At 37.7% G+C, this 25399-nt stretch overlaps 1 protein-coding gene across 1 annotated transcript in view; it reads right to left on the reverse strand.

Annotated features, from left to right (window-relative positions):
• LOC122797778 overlaps nucleotides 1–25399 on the reverse strand; it is a 167507-nt gene that overhangs the window by 79855 nt on the left and 62253 nt on the right. The window lies entirely within an intron of this gene.

The raw sequence follows: 25399 nt of genomic DNA on the forward strand, positions 1-25399 counted from the left end.
GTTGCAATTACCTATCTGGCTCGGTTCAAGGCTGAAAATATAGAAACAAGGAACGGGGACTGCAAAATGCCTAACCACAAGTACCTTTAAGTAGACACACTTGAAAAAGTTTATGCTATAGATGTAGCCACCAAGCTGGTTAAAAACGTAAATGAATGAATGAAGCAATGAAAAAATGAATGAATGAATAGCTGACTGGGAAATGACAGTTTACTTTTGTATTTCTTTTAATGGCTCATGAAATTTCCCTAAACATTCTGCTATATTGCCATTGAAAGTGTAAAGTGAACACTTGAGTGTCTGGGACATCAGTATTGTTGCAGTGCAACAATCACAACAGTATGATCACTGTATCACATTCACTTCAATGTGTTCGGTAAAAACAGCAGGTTTGCTACTTTTGCACATGCTCCATTCCCTTTAAGCAGCTAATGGTATTTAAAGAGACTGCCATGGGCAGGGGTCAATGGATTTTAATTCTGCACAAGTTCTCACAATAATGTAATGTAATAAAATAATGCCTCGAGTACCTATTTGCTTTGTCAGATCCTGGCTCCAGATAAACAACTTACCTGTATCTTCTCCTTGTCCAGTCTGGTTACATGAACATAACTATGTCTTACAATGAAGTCCCCTATGATGACAATATGTGGCATGTAAAAATCTACTGCCAGTCATTAGTATACCGGAGTTCCACTGTGGTGACCCCTAACCGGGAAAAGCCGAAAGACACAACAACAACAATGAAGTCCCCCATGATGAGAATCAGTATGTCTTATAATGAAATCCACTATGATAAGAATCAGTGTTTTACAATGAAGTCCTCTATGATGATAATAATTATGTCTTCCAATGAAGTCCCCTATGATTATAATAATTATGTCTTACAATGAAGTCCCCTATGATTATAATAATTATGTCTTACAATGAAGTCCCCATGATGACAATAAGTATGTCTTACAATGAAGTCCCCCTTGATGACAATAAGTATGTCTTACAATGAAGTCCCCATGATGACAATAAGTATGTCTTACAATGAAGTCCCCATGATGACAATAAGTATGTCTTACAATGAAGTCCCCATGATGAGAATCAGCATGTCTTACAACAAAGTCCCCCATGATGACAATAAGTATGTCTTACAATGAAGTCCCCTATGAGGACAATAAGTATGTCTTACAATGAAGTCCGCTAAGATGAGAATCAGTATGTCTTACAATGAATTCCACTATGATGACAGTAACTATGTCTTATAATGAAGTCCCCTATGATGACAATAAGTATGTCTTACAATGAAGTCCCCCATGATGAGAATCAGTATGCCTTACAATGGAGTCCCCTATGATGACAATAAGTATGTCTTACAATGAAGTCCCCCATGATGAGAATCAGTATGTCTTACAATGAAGTCCCCTACGATGAGAACTCTTGAAGTGTATTTTCTTGACTTAGGAGTTTAATGTTTGGGACTCCTTTGAGACTGACTGCAAGTGTGGTGTTAGGTGGTGTTTTTCTAAGGGTCCCACAGCAGGGTTGTAATACTGAGGAAAATAGTGCATTTAGACAGCAGCTACTGGACCTAATAGATAAAGCAGGACAACATGAACTAGTGTTGATAGTGGGTCACTTGAATGCATGTATTGGGACAGTCAGAATAGGATATGAGGACTGCTTGGGTCCACATGAGTGACACAACAGGAACAAAGAAGGAGAAGCCATTCTAGACCTCTTTCTGGCAAATGGCTTGATAGTAGCCAACACATGGTTCAGAAAGAGAGGCAGTCACAAGATCACATACAAGAGTAGCCAACAAGCAACTCAGGTAGACTTCCTCCTAGTAAGGAAAAGGCAATGGGGTAGAATCCATGATTGCAAAGTCACCCACAGTGAAACAGTTGGTCCACAGCATAAACCACTGGTTGTCACAATCAGCTGCAAGCAGTGGTCAGAGAAGGCTCTAAGGTCAACAGAGACCAGGCTGAAGACCTGGAAGTTGAGTGAAGAGAAAATACAGCAGTACAATGAATTACTCAGGGCTCTAGCACCAGAAAAAGAGGAGTAAATAGGTGGAATTGTAGAAGAATGGCAATGCCACAAAACAGCATGTGTTAGGATTACAGAACAGATATGTGACTATTTCATGTTTGGAAATAAGGTACAGAAGGAAAGCTGGTGGTGGAATTCCGAAGTCTAGAAAGTGATACAAAAAAAAGAAGGAGTGCATGAAAAACTGGAAAATAGAAAAGACGGACCAGGCTAGGAGGGAATGCTGGTTGGCTAACAAAGAAGCCAAAAAAGAGTTGTACTAGCAGAGAATAGGGCATCAAAGGAACTCTACCAACTTCTGGCAAGTGACTCAATAAGTGGTAGAAAGAAATTATTCCAGGTTTCAAAACAAATGCAGAGTGATAAAGAAAATAGTTAGGCACCCTTCATAAGGGATGCCAGCAACAAATTGCTCACCAGTACATAGGACATCACAGGCAGATGGAAGGAGTATTTCCAGCAGCTTTTGAATGAAGAAAACCCACAGAAGCTGTACTGCCTCAGAGACAGTCTATGATAAGAGAAGCAAAGGAGCCCACCCTAGAAGAAGTAAGAAACACTAAGCAAAATGAAGTTAAGTAAAGCAGCAAGCTCAGATGAGGTCACAGCATATATGATTAAGATTTTGGGTGAGATAGGGGAGAAATGGTTCCTGATGGTGCTCATAGCAGTGGGGTGAGAAAGGCATATCCCTGCTGACTGGAGAATAAGCATATTCATGCCAGTCTACAAGAATAAAGGGGACATCCACAACTGTGGGCAGTACAGAGGCATCAAACTCCTCTCACATTGCATAAAAGCTCTGGAGAGGGTGATTGATAAATGGATATGCAGAGTAGTAGAATGTAAGGTGGTAAGTTTTTAGAGCAGAGAGCTGAGAAGATGGGAAATGAGCAGTTTGGATTCAGATCCAGATGCAACATAAGTGACCTGACGTTTGCAGCAAAACAGATAGTTGAGAAGAAGCTAGAGATGATGGAATAGTCCAACTGAGCATTCCTAGACTTGCAGAAAGCATATGACAAGGTCCCAAGAAAGCTGATCTGGACAGTACTGTGGTGGTGTGAAGTCCCAGAAACATTGGCAGAATTAGCACAGGCTATGTACAAGGACCCAGTGATTCAAGTATGAAGAGTGTTCAGCCTCACAGAGGGGTTGTCAGTGGGAGTGGGTGTATACCAGGGTTCAGCTCTGAGCCCACTGTTATCCATATTAGTGATGGACTACATTAGCAAACAGGTCAGAGGGGACAGATCAACAAAGTTGCTGTACGCAGATGGTGTGGCATTACACAAAGACTCTAAGCAAGAACTTCAGCAAATGATAGGGGAATGGAATACAAAACTCAAGGCACATGGGGTGAAGCTAAGCACAGATAAGACAGTGATAATGGCAGTCAGTTGGGGAAATCAGAAGAAGCTGAGAATTGAGATAGAAGGGAAATTAGTTGAACAAGTAAATAGCTTCAAGTGCCTGGGATGGGTGGTTGAAGAGAAAGGAAGTCTGAATGAAGAGGTCAAAGCTAGAATCAGAGGGGCTGCAGTCAATTGGCATAAAGTCTCAGGTGTAGTCTATGACAGAAGAATGCCAAGAAGCTGAAAAGCAAGGTGCACAAGACATTGATGCGACCAGTACTACTGTATGGTACAGAAACCTGGGCAGTAAAAGCAGAGCAAATGAAGAAATTAGAGGTGATGGAAAGGAAGAGCCTGAGAAGAGTGGTAGGATGCACACTGTGGGACAGATGAAGAAATGAGGACATAAGAGCAGAACCCAAAGTAGCTCCAATTGGTTTGAACATGTGCAGAAAAACAGAAGACAATTTGGTGAAGAAGATTTGGGACAGTCAGGAAGAAGGTAAGAGGAAATGAGGATGTCCAGCAAAGAGGTGGATGGATTGTGTGAAAGTAGATCTGTGACAGTCAGGCATGAGTGTTGAAGGCAGAAATGTGGCACTGAATCAAGAGAGATGGTGACATTTAACAAGATATCCCAACCCCATGTAGACCATGGGTAAATTGGGGCTGATGATGACAATGACGATGATGATTAGGACTTGCCAAAGCATAGCTTTACCAACAGGCTGACGAGGTGGTCATTGTTCATTTTATTTATTTATTTATTTATTGTTATTACATTTCTTTAGCAGGAAAGTCCGACTGGGCAGATGCCCATTTTCAGTGGAGGCCTGGGCAGAAAAGTTCCACATGCAATCATACAGCAATTCACAGAGCAACATTAAAGTAAGGTTGTGGTTTAAACAGATATTACAAATCACAATGAGATGTACCACAAATAATATCTTTGGTACCTATAGTCATACAAAAGTTTATACAGTTTCTATATCTCAGAACTTAGCAGCTTTAATAAGCAGAATGCATATATTACTGGTTATTAGCAGGTTGATTTGAAGGGATACTAGTACCGATAATAAGGTAGGGGTTGTTGACTAGGAAATGTGTAATTTAGGCAGGAGTATTTCAAGACAATAGCCATGTACTGAATAAGTCAGTATTGAATAATTGATTTTTGAGTACGTTTTTAAAATGAAATGAGGCTTGCTGATTATGGATCTAATTGTTTGTGGGAGAGTGTTCCGACATCATTAGTAAAATTGCTTTTAAATGCCTCAGCATACGTTAGTCTGTATATTTGTTGTTATGTGAGAGCAAGTTGTGTACATGGCATTGACAACCTGATGTGTATTTGGATGTGAGAATATAGCCTCCAGTGTCATTGTGTAAGTACACTTCTTGTATACTGGTTTCTGTTTCTTTAAGGACTAAGTGGTTGTTCACAGGCTGCTCTGAGCTTGTCAGAACATTAGGTATTTGCTGTGTATTTACTGCTTTACAGGGCACAGTTTTATGGACCGTTCTTTATGGAATACTTGCTTTCTCTGTGTTTGCTATAGTACAGGACATTCTTAATTACTAGCAGTACGGTGAGCACCTCCGGGCAAATAGGTTCATAGGTTGGTACTAGGCTATCGGCCCGAGGGCCTATGCAAGCCTAGCCATAACAATTCCCTGGATATTTCTTCCCATGATATTTACTTCTCTGTTCCCCTGTCTAGCAGGGTGACTGACATGAACCCCGGGATGAATTTCTTATCTCCTATCCAGTCATCAAGGTTCCTTTTGAAGAGGGCCAATGAGGTGCTCTGCTTGACATGTATGGGCAGTCTAATCCAGAGTATGCGGAGTCTCTGGGTCAGGAACCTAGCCCTCCAGCATGTTTTGTTCATTGTGATGACAAGGTTTAGATCCCTGGAGCATGTGGCCCTGAGGGATTGGAATTTCTTTAAGTGGAGCATGTCCAACAGCTCAGGGTTTGATATGGCCTTGTATGATAAGAACAGATCGCCTTTGAGTAGATGATATGCCACAGAGTATAGCTGGAGTTTTTTTAGACGGTCAGCATATGGCATCTGTTTAGGCCTGTGATTCTTTTAGTGAGATATTTCTGTGGCCTTTCCAGCTGTTGCAGATGTCTTGTGAGGTACATACCAAATGGGGCATTATACTCTATAATGGGTCTAATGAGGGATGAGTACAGTGGGACAATGACCTCCTTTTTTCTGGATGAAAAGCCCTTAGTGATGAGGTGTGCCACATAGAAGGATTTCCTGACTGTTGTGGTGATGTGGTTATCGAAAGTGAGACCACTGTCCACCTGTGTACCCTAAGTCTCTAATCACACTTTCGATGTTTAGTGTCCTGCCACCTATGTGGTATTTCATGGGTACATGTTTTTTTTCCAAAGGGGATAACTATACATTTCTTGGCATTAAGCTTGAGCCCATGGCTCTGGCACCAGGCATCTTTTTCTGTAAGGCCCTTTTGTAGAATATCCACATAATTTGGGGATTCAATAATGGCTCCCAGTTTGCAGTCATCTGCAAACTTTGTTAGCCAGAGTCCCTTAGTGTTGACCTGTACTTCAGAAAAGTAGATGCCAAGCAAGACTGGTCCTAGGACTAAACCCTGAGGTATTCCACTTGGCACTTGTCTGGAGCTGGATTTAGAGTCGGCTACTTTTACAGTCTGGGTTCTGTCAGTAAGCCAGTTGGCAACCCATCGAGTGATGTAGGGATTTATGCCCAGTTTAGTAAGTTTATCTATGATTCCAGAGTGGGGGATGGTGTCGAAGGCCTTGGCGAGGTCCAGATAGGCTGTGTGGACCACCTTACCCTCGTCCACAGCTCTGGAGACTGATTCGAAGAAGTCAATCAGATTCAGGAGAAAAGATCGGCCCTTCACAAACCCAAACTGGGTGGTGTCCAGTTTTTGAAGGTTGCCAATGTCTTTGTTTATAAGTTCCATGATAATGCATTCCATGCCCTTGCAGATCAGGCATGTCAGACTGATGGGACATTAGTTCCCGGGATCCAAGGCGGATCCTCCCTTGTGGGGCGGGATAACTGTAGCTGTGCACCACTCAGTGGGCATGAAGCCTGAAGTGAGGCTATGATTAAACATGGCACTTAGGTGAGGTGCCAGTTCATTTTGTAGTTCATGTAGTACACAGCCTGGGATGTCATCTGGTTCCATGGATGCTGTATTCTTAGCTTTTGAGAGTGCGGTTTCTACCTGTGTGGCTGTGAATATCAGAATTTGGCAATGCTTTGGTATTGAGATGGGCCCTTTAGGGGTGAGAGGGGGATGAAGTTGGCACTAAATCGATCTGCCAGGATATTGGCAATATCCTTGAGATCAGTATATTTAATGCCATTCTGTTGTAGCTCAGAGCAGATCTGAGCATTGCCATTTAGATTCTTGACATAACTATAGAATGCCTTGTGGTTGTCTTTGGAATCTTTGGCAATTTTATTTTCGTAACTAGATTTTGAGGATTTTATGTGGGATCTCAGCTTCTTACTGAGGCTGGTGAGGGAGTTTTTTGCATCCTGGGATTTTCCTCTTTTCTGCAACAGTTTCTTCCATCTGTTGTATAGTTTGCTTATAGCAGGGGACCACCAGATTGGCTTAATTTTTTTGGAGAAGAGCATCTTCGTTCTATTTGGGATGGTACGATTCATGCACGAGTGAATGCACTCATACAGTGCCTTAGTGTAGGATTCTGCAGTCAAACTTCCAGATCCCGTCTGCGTGGGTGTTGTGAAGTTTGTCACTTCTGACTTCAGTAGCATGAAGTTGGCTTTGGAGAAGTTTTTTAAGGAGGTTTCCTTACTGGGGGGTGGGAGTGGGATGTGGATGTCAAAGGTGATTTGCTTATTGTCAGACCTGACCAAAGAGGCGGTGACCACTGGTGTGGAGCATCTATCTCCCATGATGGTAATGACCAGATCTAGGATATTGGAGCTCCTGGTGGGACAATGGATTAGTTGACCCAGGCCATTGGAATTTATGAATTCCAAGAATCGTTGGGAAAAGGAGTTGGTACCCGAGTAGTTTTCCCAATTAATGGCAGGGTAGTTGAAATCACCCAGTATTAGGATGATTGGTTGTATCTTAATATTTTCCAGTAAGTTTAGAAAGGTGTAGTGAGAATCTTGGGGCATGGTGGGGGATCTGTAGCAAGCTACAATTTGGATTGCAGTCTTACTTAGTGTTAGTTGCACCTGGAGAATATCAGATGCATTGTGTTGGGCAACTAGACTGGAGGTGTAAATATCCTTGGTGAATATGGACACTCCTCCACCTTTAGTGTTTCGGTCTTGGTTTTGTGGCCGAAAAGTGTGGTAAGAATTTTAGCCTGGTATTGCAGGGGTGCTCTCTGGTGCCTTGAACCAGGTCTCAGTTACTGCACAGATATCGATGTTCTCCATTTTTAGGAGTGCCTTGAGAGAGTGCATTTTGAGGTTTAGACCTCTAGCATTGAGTAGCATTACCTTCAGATTTTGCATGCTTGTATCTGTTACGGTGGTAGTTTTATCCTTTGAACCTTGCTGAAAAAAGGCAATATAGGGGTGGCAAGAGCTTTAGCCAGTAACCTAAATCCCAGGGGTGACAGGTATAGACCATCTCTGGCAAAACATCATGGTTTGTCGATCATGTCTTCCCAGGTAGACAAGTACTGGATCCCCTTTGAATGACACCAGACGTTTAGCCAATTGTTGAAGTCAGTCATTTTGTCCTTATACTGCTGTATCATTCTGGGCAAAGGCAGGATGCTAATCAGGGCTAGCGTCATACCTGCCTGGGTCACATGATCCGAGAGCTCTTCCATGTCTCTTTTCATGTAGTCCAGGAAGGTACGTCTCAAGTCATTCACTCCAGCTTGGGCAATGACAGAGTTGTATTTGTACTTGTTGTGGAGTGACTTGAGTGCATGCATTATGTGCCGGATCCTGGCACCTGACAGGCAGCTGACTGTAATTTTCTCCTTGTTCAGCCTGGTGGGTGGGACATCAGTGTGCCTCACCTATGACTAAAGTGTTGAGTACATTGTCTTGCCTTAGGGGCTGTTGTTGGGTGGCACACTGGTGTTGTGAACTATGTGTCACATTGGTTGTGACTGGTGTTTGTTTGTGTTTCGGCTTCGGAGGCCCTTGTTGCTTGGGCAGGTTAATGTTAAGGACCTCCTCATATGTGGGTTTAGTGTTGCTATGTGTGGGTGTTGATGGTGTGGGTTTTGAAGGGCTATGAGTTGCTTGAGGTGTAATGCAGGTGTTAACCTTCTCCTCTTGACTATCTAGCAAAATCTTGGCCGGAGAGAGCTTTGCTTCCAGTTTGGCTATGTAAGTGCATCTCTCGCAGGTTGTAGTGTTGGGTGGTAGGAGGAGAGGATTGTCTGTGTACATGAGGCAGTTGCCGCACTGCCCCAGTATGCCCAGATTCACCAGGTGGACAGGAGAAATCACCAGACTCTGACCCTTGGACATGCCTGTTTAGGTGCTTTTTTGTAAAGTTTAAGAGCTGTTTTCCCTTACCTTTGCAAGGTACTTTGCAATTATAGGCTGTTTAGTGCCTATGATTAATTTCTCCTGATTGACAAGGAGAGCTGAGTGCTTGAATCAGTTTCAGGCTTCCTAGTGCTTTCTTGTAAAGTTTAAGTTCTGTTTTCCCTTACCTTTGCAAGGTACTTTGCAATTATAGGCTGTTTAGTGCCTATGATTAATTTCTCCTGATTGACAAGGAGAGCTGAGTGCTTGAATCAGTTTCAGGCTTCCTAGTGCTTTCCAGCAGGTTCTAGAGCAAGTGCTAGTCACAGGGGTTCAGATTTTAGTACTACTACTGAGAAACCAGCTAGTTCTAAGGGAAAATTTGAAGAGCAGACTTTCTTGCAACTGGAATAGTTTCACTGTAGCCTCACAGTGCCGCACGATGTGAAAAATGTGCAAACATATGCGTTTTTAAGCCAGAAAGTTGAAAGAGATAGAAATCAGCCCAAAAAGGCTAATAAAGTTACAATTTCAGAGCTGGAAATTACTCCTCTAGCATTAGATAGATGATCTGAATTTATAGCAGCACAGAAAACTAATAAGAGGCAGAGATTAGAGACAAAGCCTTATACAATCCTAACAGGAAAAGGAGTTTGGTGGTCAGAAAAAGTTTCAAGGAAGAAGCAGGCAAGCTAGAAAGAGAGCCAATCAAATAAATCCAATATTGGATCTCTTTCAAAAACATTAACTTAATATCTCATTGAGGGGGATGCAAACACAAAGGGTATGGAACAGAAAGGCACTGGAATGCAACTTTTCTGAGTTACAGGTCAGTGACTCCAGGCAAGTTAGAATTTCAGAAACTTTAGCTTAATGTCTTAGTGGGGATGGGACAGACACAAAGAACAAGGTAAAATAAGTCACTAGAATGAACTTTAAGCAGGTAAATGATAAGCAGAATATAAAACTGTAGCAGCAAAACTGGAATATCAACACTGCAAAAGTATTGAAGCATAAATCCTGGAGCAGAAAAAAAACAATACTCCCAGTACTGCAATTTAACTACAGCTAATCACAAGACTATGCAGAAATTTACCAGCAATACTGTTTTGTGGAAAATGCATTAATAAATGACTAACTAAGGCTCACATCTGGCAGTAGTGCACAGTTCTGCCACAAGTGAGAATTAAACTACATGACTTCTGGAGTACAGCCAGGTTTGGGTCCAAAATGGTAGCAATGACTAAGGGATAGCAAAGTTTAATTGCCGGTAACTTTTAAAAGTAATTCTATCTGTGAAGATAGAAGTGCAGTATAATCTATAAACACAATCTTCCCATAACTGCAAATTTACAAATCTAAGATCCTAGAACAAATAAAAAATTGCAAACAGATGCACTTTTAGGTAAAACATGGAAAAAGCATAAAAGTACTAAGGTTTATCACTGCATAGGTGACTATATGTGCAACTGAAACATTTAAGCAGAACTGAAACAAAGGTGTCTTTGTCTTTATTTACAAGGTTATGGTGTCACACATCCCTGGCATCAAAGAAATCAAAATTTACACACTCAGATATGTGTGTGTGTGTGTGTGTGTGTGTGTGTGTGTGTGTGTGTGTGTGTGTGTGTGTGTGTGTGTGTGTGTGTGTGTGTGTGTGTGTGTGTGTGTGTGTGTGTGTGTGTGTGTGTATATATATATATATATATATATATATATATATATATATATATATACATACATATATATATATATATATATATATATATATATATATATATATATATATATATATATATATATATATATATATTTATATATGGTCACACTTCATATGTTCAAAATTCAGAACATTGAACCTCTGATCATCAAAGACCAGAGGACCAAAGTTCCAAAATATCGGACCTTGTGAATGGAGATCACCATAGAGTGTAGAATGGAAACTGTACCATTCTCATCAGTGAAGTACAATCTTGGAGTTGGCATATTTAAGTAGTAGGGTGGTGAGGGTTGAAAGGGGGCTTACCCCCTGCAAAAAATGTGAAAGCAGAAGTTGTCACATTTTACATTTTTTTTCTGTAGGTTCAATATTTCGGAACTTTGATGCTCTGGTCTGCATTGATCAGAGTTTCAATGTTGCAGAATTTCGAACATATGAATAAAGTGGATATAAAAAGTGTACATATCTATGTTAAAATGCCAGGTCTGTGATATAAAAAAATGAGACTACAATAAATAATTTCAAAACTTTTCCCACCTTTAATGTGACCTATAATCTCTACAATACAATTCAATTGAAAAACAAACAAATCTGTTCTGGGAAAAATATAAACAATAAAAAAACGCACAATAAGCTGGTTGCATAAGTGTGCACACATTTAAGCTAATACTTTGTTGAAGCACCTTTTGATTTAATTACAGCAGTCTTCTAGGGTCTATATTATGCTGCAAAAATGCAATTCCAGCAAACACCTATACAGTGACATGTACTCAGAGAAGCAGTTAGCTGAATTTAATAAGGGCAAAGAAATACTTGCCTGCACCAAAATCTCCATCGAATCAAACCAGACTAAGTGGGGAGCTTTGCCCCCCACAACCCCCTAACTATATATACAAACTTCAAGCTCGCACTACAGTGGAAAAAAGGCCAAAATTCAGTTTTTGGCCAACTACATCTTTGCCCTGATTAAATTCATTGAATCACTTCACTGATTACATGTCGGTGTATAGGTGTTCACCGAAATTGCATTTTGGTGATGTAATACATACATATATATATATATATATATATATATATATATATATATATATATATATATATATACACACACACACACACACACACACACACATATATATATATATATATATATATATATATATATATAATATGGATATCATGATAACCAGTGAAAGTTGGTTGTAAAAGTGTTTAGAAACTATGCACTGTTACTCTGGATTATGGGCTCCCACCATCCACACTAAAATCCATGTTGATCAGCCACAAAACAGAATTCCAAGCCCTGACTTTTCAGGCTCTTTTTCTAACCCCATCCTTGGATTCATTGGCTTACAGCATGGACAAATCACTGATAAGTGTAACATGCTTATACTACTGCATTACTTGACCAAAGTAATTCATTGTTACTGTTCCAGACCAGAATGACTGTGCTCTAAAAGGCCCATGTTTGACTAAGTGAATGGGTGGAGTTTTGAGGACCAGGCAGAGGAAGATAGGAGTGAGTGAATGATGCCTATTTACCCATCGAGAGAAGAGACAGAGTTTATCTCACTGCACTGATCATACCTACAGGATTTCATGTTTTTGCAAAAGTTGGATCCTAGCATGCCCACACTACATAGCTGTGATTCTCCTAGCCAGATAATTGCATATGTAGGATATCATGCACACCTTATCCAAACAGTGCCAATTGTAGCATGAGCAAGCTGCTAAGAAGGTGGTATAGTCTGTAGGGTCAGCAGAATAGTTCACCTGCTAACACCTGATTCACCCAGCAGGGAAAGAATGCACTGAAGGGCTATTGTCCTGAAGGAGGAAAGAATGCTCAGATTAGTTACACAAAGGAGGGGGCACAGGTCAGATTCTGTGGACAAACCAAAAAAATGGGAATACAGAGATATTCACAAGTCATCACCTTTACCTTGGAGCAAATGAATTTGCTGTTTTATTCTACATTTTACTCCTTAATTATTGACCAAAATGATGTGTTTCAGGGAACACATTTGTAATTGTGTCTAACAGTGAACTATAGATACAAAACCAAATGCAGTTAAGCTGCCTTACAGTGTGAATAATCCTTTGACCATCACTATACCAAATACCTTGTCAGCAAACAGGCAGTATATGCATGTAATTGTTATATGCCATATTGGAATCCAGCTGCAATATGATACAGTGATCGTTCATTTAAAATGTTTCCATAATGTCTCCAACAGCTAAAGAAAAACTAAAACAACCTCTTACTTTGAGAATATAATCTACCTTCTACTGTATTTGTTATTAATTGTATCCTTTGTTGACTTATTTGGTGCTTTTAGTATACAGGTCACTTTTCAGGGGACATCCAAGATGACACTTTTTCTACTAGGAAAAAACTGGCCAGGTCACTGGTGAACTCTTACCCTTTGGAGCTGCTAGATAGCCCCAGAGGTCTCATTCAGCAGCAAGGACAAGGCCAAAGGGAAACAGCTGCATGGAGGAGGAGCTATAGAAAGTTAGGAGGTGGGAATGGGAACTTGAAGAAAACTCTGTTCAATGTGGAGCTTCAGAATGTAAATGAAAACTCCTGTGTGCTGCATGTTATAAATAAGCAGCATTTAGCTGTCTTGGTGGAGAAGGAATGAAGCTAGTCTGTTAAAACAGTGCAGACAACAAAAGTGTAACCAAGAAGGATGATCCAGCTGACAGTTCTGTTGTTTCATAGGTTAAGATGACAGATACATTTTTCAGAAGTGCTGAAGGTAATAATGTGGAAAAGGAACCAGGTGAAGTGTCAGACAAGAATGCAGCAGTAAAAAAACTATGTAGCAGTGATAAAAAGTAAAAGTGGAAAGCAGAAACACACTGAGGTAGAAAGCAAAAGTGGAAAGCAGCAACAAACTGAAATAGAAAGTAAAAGTGGAAAGCAGCAACAAAGTGAGGTAGAAAGTAAAAGTGGAAAGCAGCAACAAACTGAGGTAGAAAGTAAAAGTGGAAAACAGCAACAAACTGAGGTAGAAAGTAAAAGTGGAAAGCAGCAACATACTGAGGTAGAAAGTAAAAGTGGAAAGCAGCAACACACTGAGGTAGAAAGTAAAAGTGGAAAACAGCAACAAACTGAGGTAGAAAGTAAAAGTGGAAAACAGCAACAAACTGAGGTAGAAAGTAAAAGTGGAAAGCAGCAACACACTGAGGTAGAAAGTAAAAGTGGAAAGCAGCAACAAACTGAGGTAGAAAGTAAAAGTGGAAAACAGCAACAAACTGAGGTAGAAAGTAAAAGTGGAAAGCAGCAACAAACTGAGGTAGAAAGTAAAAGTGGAAAGCAGCAACAAACTGAGGTAGAAAGTAAAAGTGGAAAGCAGCAACAAACTGAGGTAGAAAGTAAAAGTGGAAAGCAGCAACACACTGAGGTAGAAAGTAAAAGTGGAAAGCAGCAACAAACTGAGGTAGAAAGTAAAAGTGGAAAGCAGCAACACACTGAGGTAGAAAGTAAAAGTGGAAAGCAGCAACGCACTGAGGTAGAAAGTAAAATTGGAAAGCAGCAACAAACTGAGAAGGTGTTTGGTTTTGTAGCAGCAGATAATGCAGGAACTAAAACATATGCAGCAGTGACAGCAGGCAAAACAGGAGAGCAGCAAAAAATATAAGTAACACCATTTTTTAAAAAGAAGAGAAGACCAACTATGAGAAAAAACAAAACAAAGCAATGGCATTGTAACAGACAGACATATGTGGGACAATTATGTAACTGTTCTGGGTTTTACAATTCAAGAAATTCAGTCTTTTATACATATTTGGACAGAGACTATTTGTGACCTAACATTTGAAACTGAGGGACTGGTGCTGAAATTTCTGAACCTGTATAACAAAAAGGACATTTGTCCACTTAACTATTATTTGCTTTCTGGTAGTAACTTAACTGTTAAAAAAATGTTACATTGCAGTTTAGGACTAATGAACTGGAAGGAGATGTTAAAAATGCAAGCAGGGTTTGTGTGAAACTGTTGGTAATATAGACAAAGTTAGAGATGAGAAAAACATATGAAATGGAAGGTGGAGGCTGGAAGTTGTTTCAAAATGTGATAAAACATGGTGAAACACTTGCCAAGTGTTATTTTTGTGGCTGGTCATAGGCATATATTGAGATGTGCTGGTCAGCCTAAATCATGTTTCTTTTCTGGGGGCTTTTCTCTTTTAATAATTGTTACAACATACAATGTAATCAGTGTAGGGAGACAGGACATGCAGCAAAAAGGTGTGTGCCTGAATGCAGGTTTTGTTTAAAAATGGACACTTTTGAGTGGATTGTTAAGAGTAAACAGTAAATAATGTGAAAAAAAGAGGTAAGAGAAGAAAACATACATGAGGAAGAAAAAGAAGAGGCTGTGGGAGAAGGTGAACTAGGTAAAAAAATAATCTGTAGAAGAAGAAAAAATGTGGAGGAAAAGAATGAGAATAGAGTGCATGCAGGACGAGTGGCATTGAGACGAGATCGAGTCGAATACATTTTTGAAGTTGTAGTCAGTGGGAAATCTGATACTGGGGATCAAAGATTATTTGTACATATTGTCAGGAAAAAAATATTCAACTGGGGAAAGAATAAATATAAGAAAGCAAAAATGTAGAAATATTTCCCATGAACTTTAAAAGAAGAAAAACAGTTTTGGAGTATTTTTGTAAATTTGAACAGGATTATTAACATTATTAGAAGGATAGCGTTACTGGAATGTGTGCTTAATCTGATTGAGATGTTATTCTCTTAGAGGATGTAAGACTCCTGACAAATGAAAAAGGACTACAAATAGAAAAATTGTGTGGTGCAAATGTAATAAGGAATTTAGAAATTCAACATTGTTCTGGGGTGGCTGTATTGAGTAAAAAACAGGGAAATTAATAAATGTAACCTTGGTAAGGATGGGTGGGTTAACTATTGTTGATATGTGGTGGAGGGAACACTTTTGTGGAATTCTAGCATTGCATGCATATATAACTATCAAGGAAAGAGAGAATCTGTTTAATCAAATATTAGACTGTGGTGGTTAACATTAAAATTATAATTGCAAGGGAGATTTTTGTGATTTAAGGAATAAATGTAAAATGAAAGGGAACAAATTAATAATACAGGAAGTGATAAAATGTGGCAACTTATCTGTGTGGAACAAAAGTCAATGGACTTATAGAAAAGGCACTTGGATCTGAACTTGATTAATTTGTATTATTGAAGGCTTGGGGATAGCAGATGGTGATACAGTTATAAGAGCTTTTTCAGAACATTTAGGAATATAGATGGAGGTGATGGTAGAAAGGGAGTATATTAAAATAGGAAAGGAAATAAAAAAGAATAAATGAGAAATTAAGGGATGGAATTGGAGAGTGGGAAGTATCACAGTTATTGAAAGATCATATACCCATGAAGGACTTCTATAAAAACTAGTCTGAGTGGTGGATTGAATTTCAAAAGAAGAATAAAATATATATTTTTTCCAATGTCAGGATGATGTAAGAAAGTAAGAGAAAGTAAAGTATGGAAAATGAAACATATTGGAGAATTTAGAGAATAATACAACAGAGTATTATTAAATGGAAAAATAAATGTATAAAAGATACTGATAAAATATTAAGGCTTTACTGTTTAGACTGAGATATTATTGACAGTGAGAAGGGAGGAAATATCTACATATTTGGGTAAAATATTAAAGAAGGATATTCATTTGATGAGCGGTATGAAAAATGTAGAACAAGAGGTAAAACGATCACAATAGGAAATGATGAATAGAACAATGCATGTGGAAACCATCTGTAAGAGTAAAAAGAAGAAAAGTTAAACTGAATGAAAAGTAAAAATCCAGAATGAAGTAAGGAAGAATTTGAAAAAGAAATTACTATTTGTGAATTGGATGACATATTTAGGAGTGAATGAGTTAACAGAAATGGGATTGATCACGAATAAAGACAAAAGTAAGGGTGTAAGTGATGTGGTGAAAATTGGGGGTGTGCATTTTTAAGGAAAGTAGTGTCTTTGTTAGGACATAATTTGTGAAAATTATGTAGTTATGTTGCAATGGGAGGGTTTGACAAAAGAAATAAATAAAATATTTCTTCTGTAGAGGACATAGAAATTACCATTCAGGAAAAAGGTTTATCTGGTGAATTTAGTGTTAATAGGAAAAACAGCACACGACAAATGTTTTTTATGATCCCAGAAAAATATGAATAGAAAATTGTGGAAATATTTTTTCATTTCATAAAGGGTTTAGGAATAAACCCAATGAAAAGAGATATGTTGTATATGAGTAGAGAAGATGTGGGATTGAGTTACTAAATCCAGTTGTTTAATCTGCTTTATTAAACTTGTATATAGTGTTAAAGCAGGTAAAGGAATAGAATAAGAATTTAACAGTGAGAATGTTTAAACATAAGTACAAAGATTCTGGGTATTTATTTATTTTATTTAACATTTGTTAAACGGGATAGTCCGACTGGGTGAAAAGCCCATTTTCAACAGAGGCCCAGGGAAAAAAGCTCCAAAGACAATTTTACAATATTCAAGAAAAAAAGTTATAAACATCTTAAAAAATATGTACATTGTAAGAGGAGACATATTATCAACATCATAACTATTATAAACATCAATGATACACTGCAAAACACAGAAAAGAATTAAATTAAATTAGATAACATTATTATAGAGATTAAGTAGGTTTAGATAGGATAAGTAAAGACAGGGATAAAAGAGCAAAGAGAAGGCTTAGTACAGTATGGACGAGGAGAAATAGAATATGGTTGAACAAAGCAGAGGATGAAAAAGGCTTGAGAGTAGACTAGAAGGGAGAATTAGTGGATAATATGCTAGAAGGGGGAAAAGGTGAATAGAGAGGAGGGTGGAGAAGAAGAATGTAGAGAAGTGAAGAGGTAAGGTATGAGAGAAATGTAAGGTAGGAAAAAGAAAGGAGAAATTAAGGTTGGAGTGAGATGTAAGGTTAGTACCTGAGAATGTGTAGGTGGGATTATAAAGCAGAGGAGGAAACAGAGGAATGATTAAGTATGAGGGTTGAATATAGTGGACGTAGTATGCTAATACAGGTATGAAGGAGTTTAGGAAGGGCCGGTACATGGAAAGAGCGAATTTTTCCTGAGTAAGCCTCTTAGTTGATTTTTGAAGTGGATTTGGTCAGTAGTAGTAATTATGCTCTGAGGAGTAGAATTCCATAATCTGGAGATTTTGTTGGAAAAAAGAGAGTTCCCAAATTTGTTACTGTAAAAGGAGATTTGTAATAAGGATTTGTTGGAGGATCAAAGATTACGCATGTTAGTGTAAGGTAAAATCATAGTACGAAAGGTAGGATTTTTTTTCAAAATGATGAACAAGTCTGTGTACAAGGGTAGGTTGAGTGTAAGTTAAATAGAGGGGAAGTTCAAGCCAGTTTAGTTTATGTAAAGCAGAGCAGTGGTGGGACCTATATGTGGAGTTAGTGGTAAATTTGGCTATTTTATTATAGCAGGTTTCAACCTTGGTGAGAATAGTTTTACTAATGTTAGTGAAGATGGGAGAGGCATGTAGTAGAGTTGGGGAGGAAATGAGAACTGGCAATGGCTTGTCTTTATTTGTTAGTCAGGAAAGGTTTGATTCTATATAATGGGCCAAGTTTCATATGAGTCAAGTTTCATATGAGCTGATATGATAAGCTTGATATGAGTTGATGAGAACAAAAAAGCGCAAAATAATATGTTAATGAAGAAGTTAAAATTATCAATAAAAATACTAACATGGACAATAAAAACTGATGATACTGATGATACAGAGTAAGAGAGAAAAATGTGGTATAATATTGTGACGAAACAATATTATTATGTAAACCCATCAGAATTTTTTTCAGAAGAAGTGATTAAAGCTATAAAAGGTAGTGTGCCAGGATCATAGAGTGTCAAAATGTCCTATGCAGACTGATAAATACTTTATCAGTAAAGAGGGATGTGCCAATGAAAAAAAAAGCTGCAAAAGTCTGTTTATTTTGTGAGGAGGAAGAAGAGACAACACAACACTTTTTTTTAAATGAAAAGAATGATAAAACTGGAAAAAGTTGTGTGGAGATTTTTTTTTTTTTGAGAATATTAATGACATAAACAATATAGATGTGAGTATGATTCTTTATAAATAATATAAAAATAAGAAGATAGATTTTGTGAGAAGAGTAGAGAATTTATTTTATGCAATAGTGGTTATTTGGAATGAAAGACAACTCAACACTGTAAAACTCTACTTCCAATCATGAGCAGACAAGTGATCCGCTGTGGCGGCCCCTAACTGGGAAAAGCCAAAAGAAGAAGATATTGCAAAAATCAGATTAGAGTTGTGCAGAAGTAGTGAGACTCAGTTATGAAAGACAAATAATGAGCATGTTGTAAGAAAAATGATAAATAGTAAAACAATTGAAATGTGTATATATGTGCTTGCAAATACATACCTTTTGTAAATAGTGTTTTTTGTTGTGTTAAATAAAGGACCCTACTCTTTTTAATAAGTGCTCTGGGATTGATTACATCCACCTGAGCTACCATCCAGTCAAGTAGATGAGACTTCAGCTTAATATCTCATCTGAAAGATGACACACTCAGGAGTGCATCACCCCTCACCGCATTCCCCAGTACTATACTTCAGTGACAGCAATCAGGTAAGCTGGAATGGGAGTAAATCAAGAACTTTCTGGTCTTCCAGTGCAAAAGGTAAGTATGCTACCTGTAGCGCCACTGACACTGCACCACTGTTGCATCACTGTATGTCCCTTTTATCTAGTCCTTTTGTGCAACATAAATATAGGTTGATTTATGAAAATGTAATGACTGAAAATGTGAATGCCATGAGGGAAATTTATGAAAATGAGTTAGATAATATGCAGCTTTTGTTTACAAGTAGTGGCTATCCAACCCAAAGTGTTAAGAGAATAATACCCAGGACCAGAAGTTGGAGAATGAATAGAGGTAAGCCACGGCTTGAATATAATATGGGCACCTCTGATAATGGAATCAATGTTAATGAACAGAGACAGAACAGCAATCCATCTATGAGAATTAATTTACACTATAATAGTGATATTGATGTAATGTCCCAGATGATAAGAAAGAATTGGAAGATCTTACATAGTGATGATAAGTTGAAAGCACTAGTAGGTCCCCACCCCAGAATTGCCTATACTAATAGTCAGAATTTGAAGCAGATCTTATGTAAGAATATACTTCCTATTAAACCTATAACACATAGAAAGAAACCAGGAACTTTTAAATGCAGGAAATGTAAGGCCTGAACACATTTGTACATCCTGTGTCAGTCAGGAAATACATACCTAGGTTATATGCAGACTGCAGAACCATAAATGTTATGCATTTAGCTGAGTGCATATCATGTGAAGCATTCTATGCTGGTAAGACAAATAGAATTTTAAAACAATGGATATTGCAACATATGAGTGACATCAGATTATGTTTGAGAAGAAATGCTTTATATCAACACATTGAAATAAATAAGGAGCATAGATTCCAGTTCATGGTGTTATATATTCAACAAGTGAGTATGGTGGGGGGTGTGACATTGTACACAGTAATGTATTAGCTGAGCTAAGATGTATAGCTGAATTGCAAGCTTACCATACACCTGGGTTAAATGTCTGTATGCATTTAAAACCCTTATTGAAAGGGCATAGATTTTGCTGCTGATTTTAATTGGTTGTTATTTGCTTAAATATGGTTGATTTTAACTGTTTTTTTTAGATTTGATGAAGAACTAATGCTCAAAAGTGCTTATCTGTATGCTAAATAAAGTTTAACTGGCCGTGGTGGCTCCAGTGGGGTTTTTTTAATCCTATTTTTAGATGTGGTTAAACCATAAGCATTTATATTCGATCACATTATTCTGACTTTTCTTAGCTGTTTTCTGTTGCTGCAGCAGACATCTGGCAGATGTTTAATGCAAAAGAGAAACATAGTATCTTTATGCTGTCTGCATTAAAGGTATGTGATGAAATACTTAAGACAAGAATTGTATTCCATAATCTAGCAAAACTAAAAGTGTAAGTATGGAGAGTTATGTACTATGTCTGAAGCTGTTGTTCCCTACAGCATTTCCCTTGTTTTGAGGTACACTGACCATATAGTTGATGTACTTAAGTAAAGACAGTATGGTGGAACACAGCGGAAGAATTGTCTGTGTAATTCCACTTTAATATGCATAGTTATGTGACTCCTAGTTATGGTTTATCACTTTTCAGGGGTTCTCTTAGACAGCTATGCATGGTGAATTCCGAATATATCAGCACTTGCTACTAGAATTTGTGGTTTTATTGTATGGATTGTATATGGGATGCACTGGAGGCATGACTAGTACTGCTAGGATTCAGGTGTTTTACCTCCATCCATCCATCAATAGTTTCATCCAGTTCCTTAACTGTTTCTGTCGTTAAGGCTTGGGATTGTAGCAAGCTCAACAGAGGAGACCACATATCCCTGTCCTCACCAACAACTTTCAATTCATTATGTGGAATTTCCAGGCATTTCCAGGTTTGCTGTGGGGCCTGGTCTTAATGAGTGATACCCGGTATACCTTCTGTGGTACCTTGGTGACATTTTCACAAGTTGCCAAAAGCATTTCATAGGGAGAAGCACAGATTGCAGTACAAGATCCCTCTTGACTACTAAGAATCACACTCTGTCATAGGCAGTGAATTGACAGCCATGACTAATGAGCCTCATTTATGTTGCTTGTATCTTTGAGCACATCCTCACAGTCTCTTTTCAAAGCCCTTGGCCAAACCATAGGGTAGAGGAGATACTGACTGGTAAATTGAATGCTTCATCATATAACTAAGATTTTCCTTCACCACTGCACTGTGGTACCATACCTGTAGTACGGTTACCACTGTGTTGTTGGTCAGTTGACTTATTTTTTAACCAGTGTAGTGCATTGATACACAAGGAACTTTTTCAGACTCAGTCTGGGAGCAATGTCTGGTCAGGTGATTTGCTCAGGGCCTCAAAATTGGTAAATGGAGACCGAAAGAATCAAACACTGGCCCACAGGAAGCAACACATTACAGCTGATATCCTTAATCCTATGCTCCAATTGTTAGTCTTGTGATCCTTCTATCTCTGCTCGTTATACCTGCATATGCTAATAAATTAGATTTATTTATTTATTTATTTATTTATTTATGTATTTATTTATTTTACACTTGTTGACTGAGTTTGTCCGATTGAGCTGAAGAGCCATTTTTCAGTGGAGGCCCAGGGAGAAAAGCTCCATCATATTATACAATTTTCATTAAACAGTAGCATTAGACAGTAGTATTATAGAATTCTTACAAGTCATTATATCGCATAACAAAGTTAAACAGTATCAATATTCAGCAGTATTCTAGAGTTCTTACAAGATATTTAAATAGAAAACAGCAATATGTCATAAAGGTGAATATAATTTTTGGTATAAAAGGTTGTAATGCCCAGTATAGTCATAATGTCAGTTGCATCTAGGCTAGATATGATAATGCTATAAGTGAAGAGATCTTAAGAAATATGCAAGATTTTCAGTAGCTCAGAGCAGATTGTCTGTAATACCTAAGAATGCACTGAGTAACCACAGGGCTGACTTAACAGGTTATCTCTGTAGCTGCTGTTTGAAGCCCCCAGTTATAAGACTCATGATAAGAAAACATTTTTAACCTTTACATCTACACATTTCCCAAATTTGTGCAGAAAAAGGTTGATTGCACTTGTGGGTCACATGTTTTGTTTTCTGCATGGATAAAAAAAAGGATTTCAATAAAAAGCATTTTCTCAGCCACATTGCAAGATTTAAGCCCATACTCCAAATCAGTGTTTCAGCTCATATAGGGAAAGAAAAAAAAGCAAAACATGTGAAAAGCAAGTGTTAATGTAATAGCACCAGACTGTCTTAATAATTATTGTGTGGTAGAGCTGCCAAACCAGAGGAAGTAATATAAGTCAATTACAAAATTCTAGAGTAGAACTTTTCTAGAACCAGAGTAATGTCTCCAAAATAGAGCTTCAAGGAGTGCAATTACTTCCTTTTAGGTTATTGAGATTAAATTGTGGTTTTAAATACAGTAAGTATAATTTTTAACATTAACTGGTCAACAAAATTATATAGCTAGATGCCCTGCAATCATACCTCTCTCAACTGTACAGATTTCCACAGAATGTCCAGATTTTTGCCTCATTTTTTTGGTCTGTTTCTCAAAAAATTGTAGTTTTCTGGTAAATTTTTGGTAAATGATTGAAGGTTGAAATCAGAAAACAATGACAGACATTTGAATTTCAGACTTCATACCATTCAGAAATGTTATGCTAATGCAAAACCTTTCATTCTATCAACTATCAATATTTAAAAGGTTTCCCTATTTTTGGTCCTTTGCTCTCCCATTATTTATAGCTTTGTCCAAATTTCTTGCTTTAATAGGTTGAGAGGTATGCCTGTAACCTTATTTTGAGTTAGCTCATAGAGAGCAATCCATATCTTTTTATTGCTCTAAATTAGTTTTTTAATCATGAAATTAATTTCTTCCAACTTGATGTTTAATGGAATAAAAAAAGGTTAATTATCATGGGTATGCAACTTACTAATTAACATTTAATGATCTGAGACTGATTAAGAATGACATTTCTAGCAACTAAAGGATTTCTTATCATAGTCTAAACTGAATTTATTTGTTGAAGAAATAGCAGAGTCTGCATCTTGGTATATATGTGCACCTAAATTCTCGACACTATTCCCCACACTTTATAGGGATAGATCTCCACTTAGAAGTAGAGGCACAATATTTAAAATTTAATGGCATAATTTTATAATTTCATTTTCTAGATGAAATCATGTCAAATTATTTTATTCAAAGTGAAGTATAACAAGAACAGAAGCATTAGGAGCTAATAAGTACACATAGTTCATCAGATGACAGACTTAAAATGGGACTCCTATCAAAAGAAATAATTTTACATTCAGTTTATATAAACAGTTATGCTGAGAGTTTATTATACAAGGCAGTAAAAAGGACAGATGAGGAAAGACATGTCTAAGACCACTTACTTGGGAAATAGGATCGAAAGTGTATCCATACGTTTCACTTGAACTTTAAATTTAGCAGTCTAATGGGAAATGGCTTAAAAATTTATAGGGAGTTCTCTTACTTTACAAGGATGACTTCAGTTTATTTCTTAGTGTCAAGACTGACAAGTAAAGGCCATGTATGTTTCCTTCTGATGTTTTTCATTACAGAGTTTGTGTGTCTTTCATGTATCCCTGTGGATATTTGTTTGACCGTTATGTTTTTTTGAACACCCCACTTTCATGCAGATAAGCAAACTGGTGATCTCTTAAAGGTGTTTTTTGTGTACGCATTGTTGTGTAACCGTGTGTTTTGTGATGGACTGGTAATGCATCCAAGATAAGTGCAAAGATAGGCCCCAGCTCACCCATGACCCTGAAAAGGATGAAGTAAACATTTCCAAGTGAATGAAAAAGTAATATAATATATGACATAACACAGCATAATATAACATAACATATAGCATAATGCAACATAACATAATATAGCATTAGAAAAAAGTCGTATTTGGTGAAATAGAGTTTTAACAGGTTTACTATTGAAATTGCAAATGGCACTTGGGCGACAGTGGGATAGTCGAACGTATAAGGTCGTAAACACGGATGTCAAAGACATAATAATCAATCTAGGAACGGTTTTAACATGGGTCGAGGTAGGGAAGATGTTTGTAGTAGGGAATAATACTGAACACCTACCTCGACCCATGTTAACACCGTTCCTAGATTGATTATTTTGTCTTCGACATCCTTGTTTACGACCTTATACATTCGACTATCTGACTGTCGCCCAAGTGCCGTTCGCAATTTCAATAGTAAACCATTTTAACAGTAAGTGAACATGGATCACAGTGAGTTTTACTAATGCAAGAAACACTGAGTCATTGTTGTACAAATTGCCTTTTTGTCCAGTTACATTCTAGTCCTCAAAAGAGTGGTCTTCCAAGTTAGGGCCTATATACACCAGTCCTTCTTACTAGATTTTATACTTATTTAGATTTTCACTTCTTTCCTGAAGCACCAGAATTTTTACTGTTTGCAAAACAATGGAAAACCTGTTCTTGAAACTGTTTACACAATTCTACTCATAAATTTTAAATGTCTGAAAGTCTGTACAATTGTGCATATTATAAGTGTAGCACATTGTTTTTGTTATACCCAGGCACAATAATTCTAGCTGTGCTTATACTATACAAGAACCAATGATGTCAAGTAAGATTAACTATGAAGGCCAGGCAAAATTTTTATCACAACTCATCCTTTAAAATAAATTGTGAGGCTACCTAACAACACAAAAATAAATAAATAAATAAAAAATAAAGTGAACTCAGTGTGTCAGCTGTTCATGTTTAGGAGTTCTGAAAATATTTTGCTCTTGTATGAATTGACAATGGGGTCTATATCACTTTGTCGAAGGTTCATTACTGTGAACCTTCATTTATCAAACCAAATACAGTGATTGTTCACTGCAAAGAATGACTTATCAGGGAAAGGAACAAGTTGCCCAGTATTGTGAATGTCACACAAAGCACAGTATTGCAAACTCAACCAGGTGAGCGTCTGTACCCCACACCCCCCAAGCTATATATACCAACTCCAATGTTGCACTACAGTGGGCAAAAAGGGCGAATTTCCAATGATGATCAACTCCTTCCTTTCCCTGGGTAAGTCATTCACTGAA

This window comes from Protopterus annectens, chromosome 3.part1, assembly GCF_019279795.1.
Source record: "Protopterus annectens isolate FY-2018-M chromosome 3.part1, PAN1.0, whole genome shotgun sequence".
Lineage (NCBI taxonomy): Eukaryota > Metazoa > Chordata > Ceratodontiformes > Protopteridae > Protopterus > Protopterus annectens.